We start from the raw sequence: 15,093 nt of genomic DNA on the forward strand, positions 1-15,093 counted from the left end.
CAGGGAAACCTGGTGCTTCAAGGCCCTTTAAGCCGGTTGGAGGAGATCCACAGCCAAAATAAAATCCTGACATTATTTTTCTAGTTGGGCAGAATTTTCTCAATTTTATATTTTTTCCCTATACCTTTTTTTTTCTTTAAACCCTCAATGCTTGCTATCCACTCTACTTCTTTGTATCGGCCAGATGGCCAAATGAACCTACAAGGAACAAACAAATATTATTCAGGGGAAAAACAGAAACAGCTGATCATGTTTATTGGAGCAGATTGGTCCTCCTCACCCTCCCAATGGTTTTTCTCTCCTCCCTGCCACCCCCCCTTTCCAGTGTGGTTGAGATTTTATATTGGAAACAAGACAAAGTAGCATTCTGTGTGCTGCAGATGAGCTCCGGCTCTGCCTGGTGTGCACCTCTGCCATCTCTACCCATGGTTTCAGACCCCAGACCTACCCGGTGGGGTTGAGGAGCGCTACCTCCCCACCGTCCCCCAGCCCCATCATGGATGAAGATCCGCCAGAGAATGAAAATGTGTAAATATCCCCACAAGCGATGCCAACAGTTTCATTTTGGTTTTAAGCTTCAGCTATCCATCAACCTGATTTGTGTGGAATGCCTTTTTCCTTGACCTAACACTTCAGTTAGAGAAGCAGAGGCGACGTAGCTGAGGCCAGGTGGAAACATGGTAACACTTCACTGGAAGCTCAGTGATGGCACAGAGGATTCGTACACATTGCAGTTGAGGACCAGCCACACACAGGGGAGAGGATTTTTACACCATCTCCAAGTGGAGGGTATTGAAATGGGAAATGGCCAAATTCTAAGCAAAACCTCAGTGGCCATAGGAGGGGCAGGCAGCACATAAATAGCTGTGTGACATACTGAAACCTGGGTGGGAGCTGGGACAGGCCAGGGACTGCAGGTAACATCAGATATAGGTTGTGGACTGGTTCTGCTCAGAGCACACTTGGTTACAGGGAACTCAGACAGAAAGCACCTTTATTCTTGGAAAGATCAGGGGCATATCATGGAAAAGACGTGCAGGAATTATGCTTGGCCTCGCGGGAATTGATAACTCACCAGGCACGTGCCATCCCCTTTCTTAGCCTGCCTGGAGCCTTTTGGCTCTGCTTTTCTCTGTGCATCTGGTGGATTCACTTGTTTGTTTGCCTCTGAAAACTCATTAACTTGTCCATGGTGGAAAATGGCCACCAAGGACAAATTATACCTGATTTAAATCTCTAAATTTCTTAATATTTTAAAGAGACAGACTCCGGTTCCTGGTTTATATTTTAGACAGGTTCTGATTGGTTTTCTAAGGGCCAGGTGTTCATTCCAGGCTATACACACAATACACACGCATACACACGCATACACAAGCATGAAAGAGCATGACAAAAAGGCTCAGGGAGGTAGTAGGATTATTGATAGAATTTCATTATTTTAACCTATTACCTTTTGGATTCTTGTGTGTGTCATTTGAGACTATCAGAACATATAGCTCAAGTTTATAAATCATGACTTGGGCTTAAACATATCTTTCTTCACTATGTATTTTATAGACATAAGAATTCACTCTGAAAGATCTTACAATAGTCTTGTCCCTTGATAATTCTCTATTCTCCATTTATGCAGCTGAACTGCAGCACTGTGCAAGGAACCCCATTCTTCTGGAAGTCAGTCGTTTAGGAACCCCAGCTAACTATAAAACTGTAAATTACCAAAGAAGGCTGCCAAATTGAGGAAAACTGTTTTCACGCTTTATTATTATTTTTTCTCTTTTCTTTGTTTCTTCATGCTTTATTATAATGTGGGCTTGCAGTTCTATGTAAAATAAAGTTTACTGATTTCATGAAACCAGGTGATCATGTTAACTTCAGCTAGCGAGTTGGGAATTGCATCCAGAAGGTGCATTATAAGTCACTTAGAAAGAGAAAAAGAGACGCACTTGAATCACTGAAAATGGAATGGTCTTCACTCCTTACTCAGGGAGAGCTTTGAGGGTTTTTCTTCCCAAGAGCAGTTAGTGTGTCTATTCTTTGACAGGCAGGAGTGGTCCTGATCATGGCATGGCGTCAAAAAAGCACCCTTCAGTTATCTCCCTCTCAAGTTTAATAAAGATGTGTATTAGTTAGGGTTCATTTAGAGAAGCAGGGTGCCATGAGTGGTATAAAATATAGGACTTATTATGGGGGCTTAAGTGTAAACAATTGTGGGTACAGATTAAACAGTCTTGGTAAAGCTGTTGCTTCTGCACCTGGTGCTGAGGCTGAAGTGAGCAGGAGAGTCAGCAGTTTGGAAAGCAAGATGGACATGAAGTGGGGAAGAGCAAAGAAGAGCTGTAATCTGCAGGGAGGAGCCTGAATCCATGTCTGTCTCCCACCAGCTCGAGGCCTCCAACTTCCGTCACATGGAAAACCTGCAGAAGCAGCTGCAGCCCTTTGTTGTGGAGCTGCACACTGGGCCAGGACTCGCAGAAGCCGAGAGAGAGCTGCTGGGAGCTAGAGAGGACCTGGGGACCCATCTGCCCTACGAGTCACAGTGACACCAGTGCCCTGCACCCACCTTCAGAGCATTTGCTTCACTTCACCTTCCAAATCTCACACAAAATGCCTTTTGTGGTCTGTGCAAACATGTAACCATGCAGGGCTGGGAATTCTGAGATATGCAATTCCAGCTTAGCTGAGCTGACAGCACAAACTCAGCAGAGTGTGAAAATGTGAAAAATGCAGACATTTTTGTTCTTGTTTTAAGCTTAAGCTCTCCATAAAATGGGCTTATATGGAATACTTCTTTCTTTGGACACTACTGCTCCAGTAAACCAAAATAATCCAGTTTTTGGCTGGAGAAGTTACTAATTATGATGATTTATTGATTTTCCAAGTAATTAATTTCAAACTGATTATATCTTACTAAAAATGGATGGTTCTCCGAGCAGAATGGACCCTCTTAATTAAATTCTGACACATAAGGTCATTGTCCGTCCTTCCACTTGTCCCCTGCCACAGGGACTCGGCTTCCAGCTGCCATTAATATTATATAAACCGTTGTCTTCTGCAGCTCAGTCACACTCTGTAAGTAATTACAGCACATTGGGTTAAGGGCACTCCCAGAGCTTCCATTAATCACCTCCAGGAAAGAATGCTGGGGAGGCCAGTGTTACTGCAGGTCACTTTCCTCTGTCCTGCTGATCCAAGGTCTCTGCGCACTCCACGCTTGATCACAACCGCCACTTTAATCACTTCTGGAAGATGGAAAACAGCTGGGCCCTGCACACCCCGGGGACGTGTCCACTGCTCGGATCTGGCTCTACTGAGATTTCACGGGCTCTTTGAGGACAAGATGCCTTGTTTGTATTTCAAGCATTCCCAAAAGCAGCCCACAAGGAAGCTGTAGCAGGTAGGTCAGCTGAGAACCAAGCAGGAGGCTGGGTGTCAGAGGAAGAAGGGGTGGAAGTCCTGGGAAGCTTGCAGAGCTGAGGCCTGGAAACCAAGCTTCTGGCTGAACCCTGAAAATAGTGAGAATCTGACAGGTCCTGAGATCTGTAGATAGGGGGCATTTGGGCAAGGCTGCAGGCAGCAAAGCCTGTATCCAGCTCTTTCTTTGACACCCCAAGTCTCTTAAGTGTGTTTTTACTGCCAAGACTGAACTTCATTTATAACGGATGGAATTGGTCTGTTGCTTCACGATGCTGTGACAGTAATACTGACCTTTCTTCTTACAATATATGTCTGACCCCAGGGCCATCAGTATTCTTACATGATGTGGCAGCATTTCTTTCAAACTTTTGCACACTCTGAATGGAACTGGGGATTTCCTCAGGATGTTAGGTCTCTTGCCATTTCTTTCTAAAGAAATTGCACAGCCTGCTTTGGTCACTGTCAGTTTGAATCTTTCGGAAGTAAAAATTCAAGGATCTGGCACAAGGACCAAATTCTTGAATTATGACCCTGGGCCGGGATTTTTGAAGCAGGAAGCAGAGACAGAATATGCCACCTGTTTGCAAAGACAGACCGTGAGAGCCAACCACGTAGGTCATGAAGCAGTGTCGCAGCTTTGACTGACTCACTGTAGCTTATCGGTTAACATTTGCCATCAAATTCAGCTCCCCACTCCCAAGAGAATATGTCACAGATCCTGTATTCTTTTAAACTTGTAATCTTTTGAGTACTGGGCAATCAGCATTTCCTCTTGTAGAAGAGTTTTTAAAAATGGATCGTTTCAAGAAAAAAGTTTTCCAAATTCTGAAATCGTTTATTTACCACTATATCTCTCATAATTAGGGCAGAATGGGTCATATTTTCAACTTACCCTCCAAATATAAGGAACACACACACAGCTATTTTTTTATTTTGGCTGGGAGAGGAAAACAAATGAATATCTGAGCCAGAGGAGTCTAAAAAATCGCATCCTTGAACTGCCACATTTTACAAATGACCCAACCGATGCCTGGCTAGTCACTAGCAGAGTGCTAGGATCTGGGCTCGGAATTCCCATTCCAGCCCCCTTTCCATCAGTTGCTTTATTCCCTCCAGACAATGGGGTGTTCAGTTGGAACCCTGTGGCCCCACTATATTCTGATAACATTTCCAGGTTGTGACTGGGCAAGGAGAGAAGAAGAAATAAACCTGTATCCCTGGGAACCTCTCCCCATTACCCACCTCCGTGAGACTGTCCTGTCCAGCTCAGAGGAGGCTGGTAGCCCCGGCTGGCCTGTGGAACACCAGCTCATCATCCTCTCACATAAAATCTCTGGTGTAATAGTGAGGGAGGAGACTCCGGTCACCCATGGAAATGCGGCAGGCATAACTTTTGAGCCCTTTAAGGGGTGGCCATCTTGGCCTGGCTTCCTACACTAGAGCTTGTCTCTTACCTAAAGCCCTCGCACCTCCCTGACTCTTGGGACTAGTGGCCCAAAGGGAAGTGGAAATGATGTAAATACAGTAAGTACATACAGGGGACCTCTGCTTACAAGTGAAATCCAGAAATGCTTTTGAGCAAGACGATCACATATTAGAGCTGTGTGTATGGTCAGATGCACACAGTGGTGTGATTTCAAGTGATGAACTGACTGTGCTTGTGTTTTTAGAGTCAGAAGAGGCAGAAAGTCACAAAAGTGATGAGCCACTCTGCTTTCTAGTTCCTTTACTCCAGGTTCAAGCCTGCAATCTAGAAAGAAGCATATACCCTATTTCCATTGAAGTCACCAGAATTCTCTTCCAGATGCTAGTTGTCCACAGAGTACCTTTACCTTGAGTTTGGAAGAGACTAGAGAACTCCGCCACCATCGGTCATGTTTTTCAACACCACAGACTTATTTTATCTGTTCTTTCAGAACCAGAGGGCTTGTCCTTCCTCGGGCTGCCAGGTCATCCAAGTGGTGACAGGGGCTGCCTTTGGAGGCTGTAGCTGATCAAGGTTACTGAAAACATCAGTGGCGTTTCCCTTCCCCATGTCTTTTCACAGTTTTCCTCAGTAACAGAATGCAAATAAGGCAGTATCTGCCCACCTAGTAAAGTATATTTTTCCCAAATAGAAGCATCACTGTAGCTAGTCTGCATTTTGTCCCAGACTTTCTCCCCTTTCCTTCACCACAGGAATGGAAAGGATTTTAATGGCTTGAGTTCATGATGCTGTTGAAAAGGCACTGTCAACATTTTCCAACAGCATGACTTCATATCCTTTCAGGGCCCAGCAGCCAGCCTGTTGCTCTCTAAGGCGTGGCTGTCACTGCATCTGGGTTACATATGCCTGGCTTGTGCAGTGGCTGCACTCACATGTGGTGATTGTGACAATCTCTTTGGACCTCACTTTCCTCATCTGTGGAATGAGAGGGTTCCCTGTTCCTCTGAGGTCTGGAATTGTGTGTGCTTGTGCTTTGATGAACTTCTGAGTTGTATCAATTGAGCTGTAAGGCACCTTCATCCCTTCTCAGATGAAGGACTCTGACTAAATAAGGGGAGAGTCTCTCAGATACCCCCAACGTGGACTGTCTGGCTTTGGGTGAGTAGAGTGGACACTGTTTAAAATTGTGTCTCATTCATTTGGCCAGCACTCTACTGTCCTCTTTTATTGAGTCCAAGACTTGGATGGCCAATCCTCTGAGTGGATGTGGGTTGCACCCAGCTTTGGCTAGTGGGGATTTTTCCTGACACACAGAGGAGAAAATTTCCCCCAAGATTATATGAGTATAGCCATGTAATTAGAGGAGACTGTTGTTCCATCTCTACCTTATCTCCCTGGTGTTACTGTTTTATTTCTTTCTATGGCTAGGCACATGGGACGACTTTATTACAGATCAGAGAAAGGTCACCTTCAGTTGGAGGGAGAAGAAATCTACTCTTAACCAAGTCTAGACATTCATCTCAAGGACAAAGATGTACAGTGATTTTTTTAAATCATGATTGATTACAACAGTCCCTCCACTAGAGAAGCAGGTGAAATTCCCCCACCATGTTTCCCATAGCCAGCCATTTAGCATTTCTTATTATGATACTACATGAATTTGACCAGGCATTTTCCTTTTGGATTTAGACAACTATCCTGAGAGAAACTTCCCCTAGTAATGTGATCTGTCCAAACCAGGTTTCTTCATAGAAAAACTGACTTGGAACTATTGCCAACTTTGACGTGTGCAACTCTTTCAAATTGAGGGAGCAAATGGATATCTGAAGCATGAGGAGTTGTGGGATTGGTTCCAGATGCCGACAGAATCAGGATGCACGTTAATAGGAGCGATGTCTTTGTTATGACATATCATCTTGCCAAAAACTGGATGAAGATTAGAAGGAAGAAGTTATTTCTATATGCCCCAGATAGTTCATGAACTGACCCTCAGATGAACCGATCTGGATATGTTAGCTCATTCAGTAATCACAATAAATACTAAGGCATGGACACCCTGGGAAAATCAAGACCACAATATTTTGTGGTTCTTCCCATCAAGGGATGGACTCTATTTCCTCACCCCTGGTGGCTTCCTTTGGCCAATAGAACATGACAGAAGTGATGATGTACAAGTTCCAGGGCCTAGGCCATAGGAGGCCTTGCTGCTTCTGCCTTCACTCTCTTGGAACCTTCCTGCCCCCATGTCAGGAAGCCTGGGCCAGACTACTGAATAATGAGAGGACCATGGGGTGGGGTTGGGAAGGCCAAGGCTCCAGACAAGAGAATGAGGCCATCTTAGGCTGCCAGCCCCAGGCCACCTGCCAAGAGGTAGCCAAGGCAAGGCCAGCAGAAGAACTGCCCAGCTGAGCCCAGTTGAGCCCAGTTCAGTTGAGACTAAGGGGTAAACAGGCGTTGATGGTTTTAAGCTACTAACTTAGGGGGTTTGTTTGTTACACAGTGATAAATAACCGATACATATGCTCACATTACAGATGAAGAAACCGAGGCTCAGAAAGGTTCAGTAACTTGCCCAAGGATTGCACAAGCAATAAGTGACAGAGTCATAATTTGAACTAGATCTTCATGCCATCAAATTCCCCTTTGCTTGTCCAGGCCAAAACTACTCCACTTTAGTGAAAAGGTCCTGAATCACTGGAAATGTTAGTTGTTTTTTAAAATACTGGTCTCTTATAAACAGATAAAACTGGTGAAAATATCACTTTAGTTTTTTTGTTTTGTCTGGTTTTGTACTTCCTCCCTTTTTCTGTCTCCAGTCATTAGGAAGTGTTTCCCAAAACATCTTCAGAAAATACTTAACCTGCCGTTTGGGATTTGTAGCTACATGATTCTCCAGCTGCTAATTTTCTAACATCACGGGGCTTGGGCAGGCATAACTTATGTGAGCTATGAGCCTATTCTTCATTGAGTGGAACTGTAAGGATGTAGTCCAGTCCACTCGAAGAAGGAAAAGCTTTACCATGGAGTCAGCTTGCTGCAGAAGTTGGTGCTCTGAGGCTAGTGAAGTCCTACTGGGTGGGGATGAGGGCCTGTTGGAAGAGCTAGGACACTAATTGGACAGGATCAGGATACTTTTTCTGTAAAGGGACAGATAGCAAGTTGTTTAGGCTTTGCGGGCATATAGTATCTCTTACAGCTACTCAGTTTTTCCACTGCAGCTCAAAAGCAGCCATAGACAGTATGTACGCAAATGAGCAGGGCTATGTGCCAATAAAATTGTATTTACAAAAACAGGCAGCAGGCCGGATTTGGTCCCCAGGTGTTAGTTTGCCAAGCCCTGGCTTAAAGGAAGCTGCCCACCTGGCGGGTGTGTGCCCCAGAACCTCTGGCTGTGTTACTGGCCGGGGCATCTGCAGGGTTTGAATAATTGCACCACCTCCAAGTAGCTGTTGTGTAAACAAGCTAAAGCTGGGGGTCAGTACAGCCAACAGGCTCTGTCCCAGAGGTGCCATCTAAGGGTGCATGGAAGCATCACTCCCAATAGTCTTGTTGTCCTGGTGGACTCCTGAGAAAGCCGGGTGGCAGGCAGATAAGCTTGGCAGACAGCAGTCTGGCAAAGGAAAGCGTTCTTTTGTGTCCTTGGCAACCTGCTTTATCTTTCTGAGTCTTAGCGTGCTTATCTGTTAAATGGGGAGGATAATGAGGAACAGACTGCAATATGGGTGGCCTGTTTATGTCATGCAGGGGTCGCCTTCTCCTCCATGTTCACAGAGGGGCTCACGGTCGGGGCTGTCGTCGCCCAACAAGGAAAGCAGCTGTAGATGATGAAAGTACATTATTACCCACCCAGTTTACTAGGGCATGCTAATTGCTGCATGTATCACTGCAGCACTGTTGCCTGCTGGGCTTGCCTTTTATCATCTAAAAAAAGTCTGTGTTTTGGCATCTCCCTCAATTGGTAACAGAAGGCAGCGGGCACTGGGCGGTGTGATGCCTGCTGTTCCCAAGGGCTTACGCAGCTGATTGACAGAGGGTATCTTCCTGGACCAGGCGCACCAGATGGAGTTTATTTTTTAAATCAGTTTCAGCCAGTGAGATCAGATATTGCATACTCTTAATTCAATTTGCTTTTTAGGGATTCTTTGTATCTCTCAGTGAGATGTCTGTTGCTGTTGTTGCTCCAAAGTATAACTTGACTTTTTTTTTTTGGCTGGAATTCTTTTGGAGATGGTAGAATAAGAGTAACAAGAATATTAAGAATGGCTTAGCCCAAATCTGCACTGACCATGATGGATTATTTTTGCCAGCGTTACCTTTCTAGGAGAATGCCTTATTTGAATCACATTTTGTCACCTTGTAGTGTGGGCTGTTTTATTTTTTAAAAACACAGGTACAACAGGTTGAGCTTTCCTGGTGTGGTCTATATTTCCAAGTGAAATATGCAAAGTGTATTTCTTCTGGTTGTACTCTTGATTTTAAGGCCTTTCTGCAAATGATTTGTCAGTCTGTGACTTCATTTTGCTGTGGTGGCAGCTGACCTGGCCCTGTTGTAGGTTTATGAAGATGCCCTCTTGGGTTATTCCTTCTTGTATAATATCGTTCCTTGTCAGGACTTAAAGGAAACTTGGAGATTATCTAGGCACGTGCCTAAGCCCCCACTCCCCTCTTTATGGGTGGAAAACCAAAGCCTTCTTCCTAAGTTTTCCGTGAGATGTGATTCACTATATTTGAACAGGGAAACTAGAACAATCCGAAAGCATCCATATAAATTTTCTTCATTTCAGTGTGAATGTCCCTTCTTGCTCACATAACAAGCACATCTTTCTCCTCAAGGAAAGAACAGCGGGCTGAGAGTGAAGAGGCTTAAGCTGTGGCCCAGATGACCTCTGGCCATCCACATCCTCTTGGACCTTGGCTGCCTCATTCAGAAAATGAGGTTGTTTTTGGACGAACTCGCCGTCCTCTCCGGCGTTCTTGAACATCTGACCCCTCAGATAGTTGGCATCTGGTGGCTGGCACAATTACCCTTCAGGCGTTTCCAGTTTGGTAAAGCACTTAAAACCTCTTGGTGTCTATTTCTCCATTCTAACCACAGGGGGAATGTCAGAACAGCATGTTAAAGTCAAATTTTCCACTCTTCAGCCTGAGGTGCCCAGTGCTTGTATTTCGGTCAGGTTGTCCTTGCTCCAGCATGATCCCTTCTGTCCTAAGGTCAGCAGCCGGCCACCCAGGGGGGGCCTCCCCACTGACCCCAGTGCACAGCTTATGGTGTGAGTTGCTGGGCAGCCCACACAGCCCGTGCAGTTCAGGGGACTGCGGAGAGCCCTTGAGGTTTCACAGTGTACATCCGTTTTCTCAGTCTGAGCCATTTTGTGGAGTGTGGCCAAAAGTATTGTCAGCACGTATAAGACCCAAATTGTCTTCAGCTGGAGGCAAATATTTTTCCTGTGTTGAAATGTTTACCAGGTGTGTGACTCCGTCCTGTTAGTGCTTTTAATGAGCATGCGACAGTGTTTGTCTGGTGTTGCCTCTTGGTTTTTCATGTTAATTTAAGGTGATCTGTTATAGGTCTGTGCTGATGATGCCCTAATCTTGACATTCAAACCCGTTCTCTCCCCTGGTGCCAGTCTTTTCTCTAGTATTTGCCTCTTGTGTGTCAGTGCTTCATCTGATCTGCCATATCACCTTACTTCCCCAATTTTAATTTCTGCCAGGAGCTCTGCCCTTTTCTCAAAGGTAAGCTCAGAACTTCTCTGTCTGTTCATATGCCCCACCACTCCAGCTTTTCCAGTCCAAGTTCCATGTTGTTCTTCTCCAGAGTATTTTTTTTTTCTCTTCCACTCTCCTCATTGCCTCATGCGTCTATTACCTCACTAGTCTTGAGCTCCATTTTTTTAATGCTCCTCAGCCTTCCAACTTGAAAATCTTCACTGTTTCCCCATTTCTAACCCAAATAATCTAAACCTCTCTGTTTGGTTTAAGGTCCTGGATCTTTTCATACTCATGGTCCAGCAGGGAAACATGTCTTGTTCTCATCAGGTCCATCTCTAAACCATCATCCCTTATAGTTGCCTCTGTGCCTTCACTTATGGTGGCCCCTTCAACTGAAATACCCTCCAGGGTCTTCTCCCCCAAATGTCATTAGTCCACTCAAATTCCACTCCCTCCTTCAGACACCCAGGGGAGTGAATCTCCCTGGCAATGTGGAATATGACTCCCGGGGAGGAATGTAGACCCGGCATTGTGGGATGGAGAACATCTTCTTGACCAAAAGGGGGATGTGAAAGGAAATGAAATAAGCTTCAGTGGCAGAGAGATTCCAAAAGGAGCCGAGAGGTCACTCTGGTGGGCACTCTTACGCACAATACAGACAACCCTTTTTTAGGTTCTAATGAATTGGGGTAGCTGGTGGTGGATACCTGAAACTATCAAACTACAACCCAGAACCCATGAATCTTGAGGACAATTGTATTAAAATGTAGCTTATGAGGGGTGACAATGGGATTGGGAAAGCCATAAGGACCAAACTCCCCTTGGTCTAGTTTATGGATGGATGAGTAGAAAAATAGGGGAAGGAAACAAACAAACAAACAGACAAAGGCATTCAGTGTTCTTTTTTACTTTAATGGCTCTTTTTCACTTTAATGGCTCTTTTTCACTTTAATTATTATTCTTGTTATTTTTGTATGTGTGGTAATGAAGGTGTCAGGGATTGATTTTGGTGATGAATGCACAACTACGTAATGGTACTATGAACAATCGAATGTGCGATTTGTTTTGTATGACTGCGTGGTATGTGAATACATGTCAATAAGATAAATATAAAAAAAAAAAAAATTCCACTCCCTCCAACCCTCTCTAACTTTGCTATGCTTTGAATTTCATCTGACTTGTCATAGTGTAAATCACATTTTGCCTGGTCTTGTTTGCTAATTATGTTGTATAGGTTAGTGTCCTCTCCCTTGTTAGACTGTAACCCAGTGGCTACAGTGGTGATACCTCAACTGTGAAACAGCCATGAACACTCCCACACGGTGGGTGCTCAGTTCCAGCCTGGGCCTGGCCATGGGAGCTACAGGAGCTGGGCCTGTGACGGTTCCTCACACAGGGGGTACAGCCCATTTCGCCCCTTCAAGCCCTTCCAAACTTGATCGGCAGGGCAGCTTTCCTTTTCTTGGCCTGAGGGAACCTTTAAAGTTGGATTACACTGATCTCAGGGTTGCCAGGCCCAGAGCCATGGGTTTTCTTCTGGTTAGAGGCCCTAGGGTTGCCTCTTTCTGCTCTCTTTGCATTGAGGCCAATACCTGAAGCTCTTGCTTTGTCTCAGCCTTAGAGTACACCCTTCGCAAAAGGAGCAGCCCACCAAGACTGAAAAGTGTGCATGAAAAGATGTAAACTTGAGGCATAAAAGAACAAGTCCGATCTCCTTCCAGGGACAGCAGGATGAAGAGACAGAAAGAAGAAGGGGTGATTCATAGGGGAGAGAGCCATTCCTTGGCTTAGCCAAGAGTCCCCCAGCAGAGCCCCCCAGGAGGAAGCACTGTCTTCTGTTCTGGTCTGGGGGCTCAGAGTCCACATACAGCCCCTCCCCTTCCATGTAGCTTGCACTCTGCTGTGGGTCTAGTTGAGCTGACTTCTTTCACCCAAGCATTTCACCAGGAAGTGTAGCTAGGAGGACAGGGATCCAAATGAGGAAAGAGTGTAGATTTAATATCAAGAAAAGCCTCAGAGTATCAGAATAATAAACCTCTTCTGGCTATACTCTCATAATAAGCTATTTAGATGGAAAATTGTCCCCTTGCTTACTAGAATCCTCTAAGGACAGAGGTGCTTTTTGCAGTGTAGGACGGGCAAGGATGGTGTATCCCCACCCTTTTAAAGGAAGCATAACTTCTTTGCCTGGATCCACACTGGCCATCCTGAAGCAAATTGCTGGATTTTCAAGGTGTCCCCATACACCAGGTTCTGCTCACCAAGGTTTCCTCTGTTTGACACAGCTCATCCAGGTTCCCTGGGGGGATTGGGGGAGATGCCTTCTACATGAGGAAAGAAAAGCATTGCATAGGCCAAGTGTCAAAATATCCAGATACCCCCAAAGTTAACATCTTACTGCCCCAACTTTAACATAGCACGAAGTGATTCCTGTTGCCAAGTTTGAGGAATCAAAAGTGCCCTGTTTCCTGCAAGTATGTGAGCTATGGGCTAAACCAGACATGTGATTTCTTATCACAGATGGAAATTCCTGAGATTTCGATCTGCTTTTCCTTTCAGATATCTGAAGTCACAAGTGATCAGTCATTACCTAGTTCTTTTGATTTATTGCTGAAATTCCTTCTCCCTACCCCCCCCCCATACACAGTCTTATTAACAGTTTTACCTGCTGCCTTTTCTTAATCCATTTTACTTACAGAATAATCTTCATAAGCCAGATCTCATTAGGTTACTCCTACTAATTAAGTCCAAACTCGTTAATCGGACCTTTGGACACTACACCCCCCCCAACACCCCCCCCCCCGACACACACACCCTTTCTGATATTTAAAGAGCACTCTTTGCAGTTAAAAGCACACCCTTTGCTGGGGACTGTGTGCCTCCTATTCCTGCTGCCAGACGGTTCATGTTTGTACCACTTTCATGTCTAAATTCCATGAGTCCGACAAGGCTTAGCCCACGTGCCACCACCTCCGAGAACCTGATTCTTTCTACTACTCCTTGTTCTTCAGCTTGATCTCCCTCTTTGATCTCCACCCTTGCCAACCTTGAATTATGACTGTTTGTGATCACATATGATTCCATCTGGATTGTGTGCTCTCTGTGGCCAGGGACCATTCTTTAATGCTTTAGGAACTAGCAACCCCAGAGCATCTTACCCATGATAATTGCTGATTTAATAGATAAACAAATGAATGTTAATTGTATTTAATTCAATAAAATGCTTTAAGTATACATTAAAAACTTTCCTTATACATGTTATACCTATGCTTATCTTTATATGTGTAGAAATGTCCATGACTAATGATTTGTTAGTGAAAGCCAGGCAATATAAATTAAAGTAGCGTAACAACTTTTTTCCCCAGAATACATGTAAAGCCTGAAAGAGGAAAAAGGAGCAAGCTCTAGAGGTTGGATGAAATGTGTTACTGTGGCTATCTCAAAGTTCTGCAGATTCAGATAATAAATTGTCTGAAATTAACTACAGACATACAACTTGGAAGGAAAAGGTTAACAGATTTGACTACATAACTTTTGCCATACAGAAGATTGACATGCTAAAAATACAAGAACAGATTGGGAAAAAATATTTATAGAATATATAATGAGACAAAGGATTAATATTCCTAAAATATATTGAGTTTCCATGAATCAATAAAACACACACACACACACACACACACACACACACACAAATCAAGGATTTTGTTTATCTATTGCTGTGTAACCAACATCCCAAAACCCAGTGGCTTGAATGAGCACTGATTCATTGTGTCTCATGATTCTGCAATCTGGGGTCAGGCTCAGTGCATGGTTCTTCTCCCTCCCTATGGTGTCTACTGGGTCTAGGATGTCCAAGATGACTTCTTTACTCACATGTCAGGCCTCAGTTGGGGTGACTGGAAGATCTCAGGGCTAGCCAGGCACCCCACTTTCTCCATGGAGTCTTTCTTGTAGTGAAACTGGATCTCTCTCTCTCTGGCAGCTTAGGGTTCCAAGAGTGAACTTTAGAAAGCAAAAGCCCTGCTGTGCGAGCACTTACGGATCCTCTGCTTGTCATGCTTGCTTGTGTCTTATTGGCCAGAGTAAGACACATGGCCACGCCCGGAAGCAGGAAGGTGAGGAGTCATTTGCTGGAGACACGAATGTAGCAGTCTACTGAGGATAGGGTCTGGCACGTCACGGAAGAAATTGGAATGACTCATAAATATGAGAAGGGCACAGTTTTATCAGTTGTCACAGTCATGCAAATGAAATTGATGAGAGGCTATTTTCATTAGGAAATTGAAAAATACTCAGTATCTAGACAATACCTAATATTAACAAGCTTACGGGAGAGTCTTATATGTTTTGTTGGGAGTCTAAATTGGTTTAGCCTTCTTAAAGAACTATTTGGCCATATGTATGAAAGTATCAAATGTGCCTGGCTCAACAAATTCCACTTCTACATGTAAAAATATTCCTACAGTTCCCCAGAATGTATTAAATAGTGATGTTTATATATCATTATTTGTAATAGGAATAAATTACAACATAAAAGC

At 44.4% G+C, this 15,093-nt stretch overlaps 1 protein-coding gene across 1 annotated transcript in view; it reads left to right on the forward strand.

Moving 5' to 3' along the window:
- Nucleotides 1-15,093, forward strand: part of CCBE1 (collagen and calcium binding EGF domains 1) — a 258,391-nt gene that overhangs the window by 121,344 nt on the left and 121,954 nt on the right. The gene's annotated exons all lie outside the window — the stretch shown is intronic.

The sequence above is a fragment of the Choloepus didactylus genome, chromosome 16 (genome assembly GCF_015220235.1).
Source record: "Choloepus didactylus isolate mChoDid1 chromosome 16, mChoDid1.pri, whole genome shotgun sequence".
In the NCBI taxonomy this organism is placed as follows: domain Eukaryota; kingdom Metazoa; phylum Chordata; class Mammalia; order Pilosa; family Megalonychidae; genus Choloepus; species Choloepus didactylus.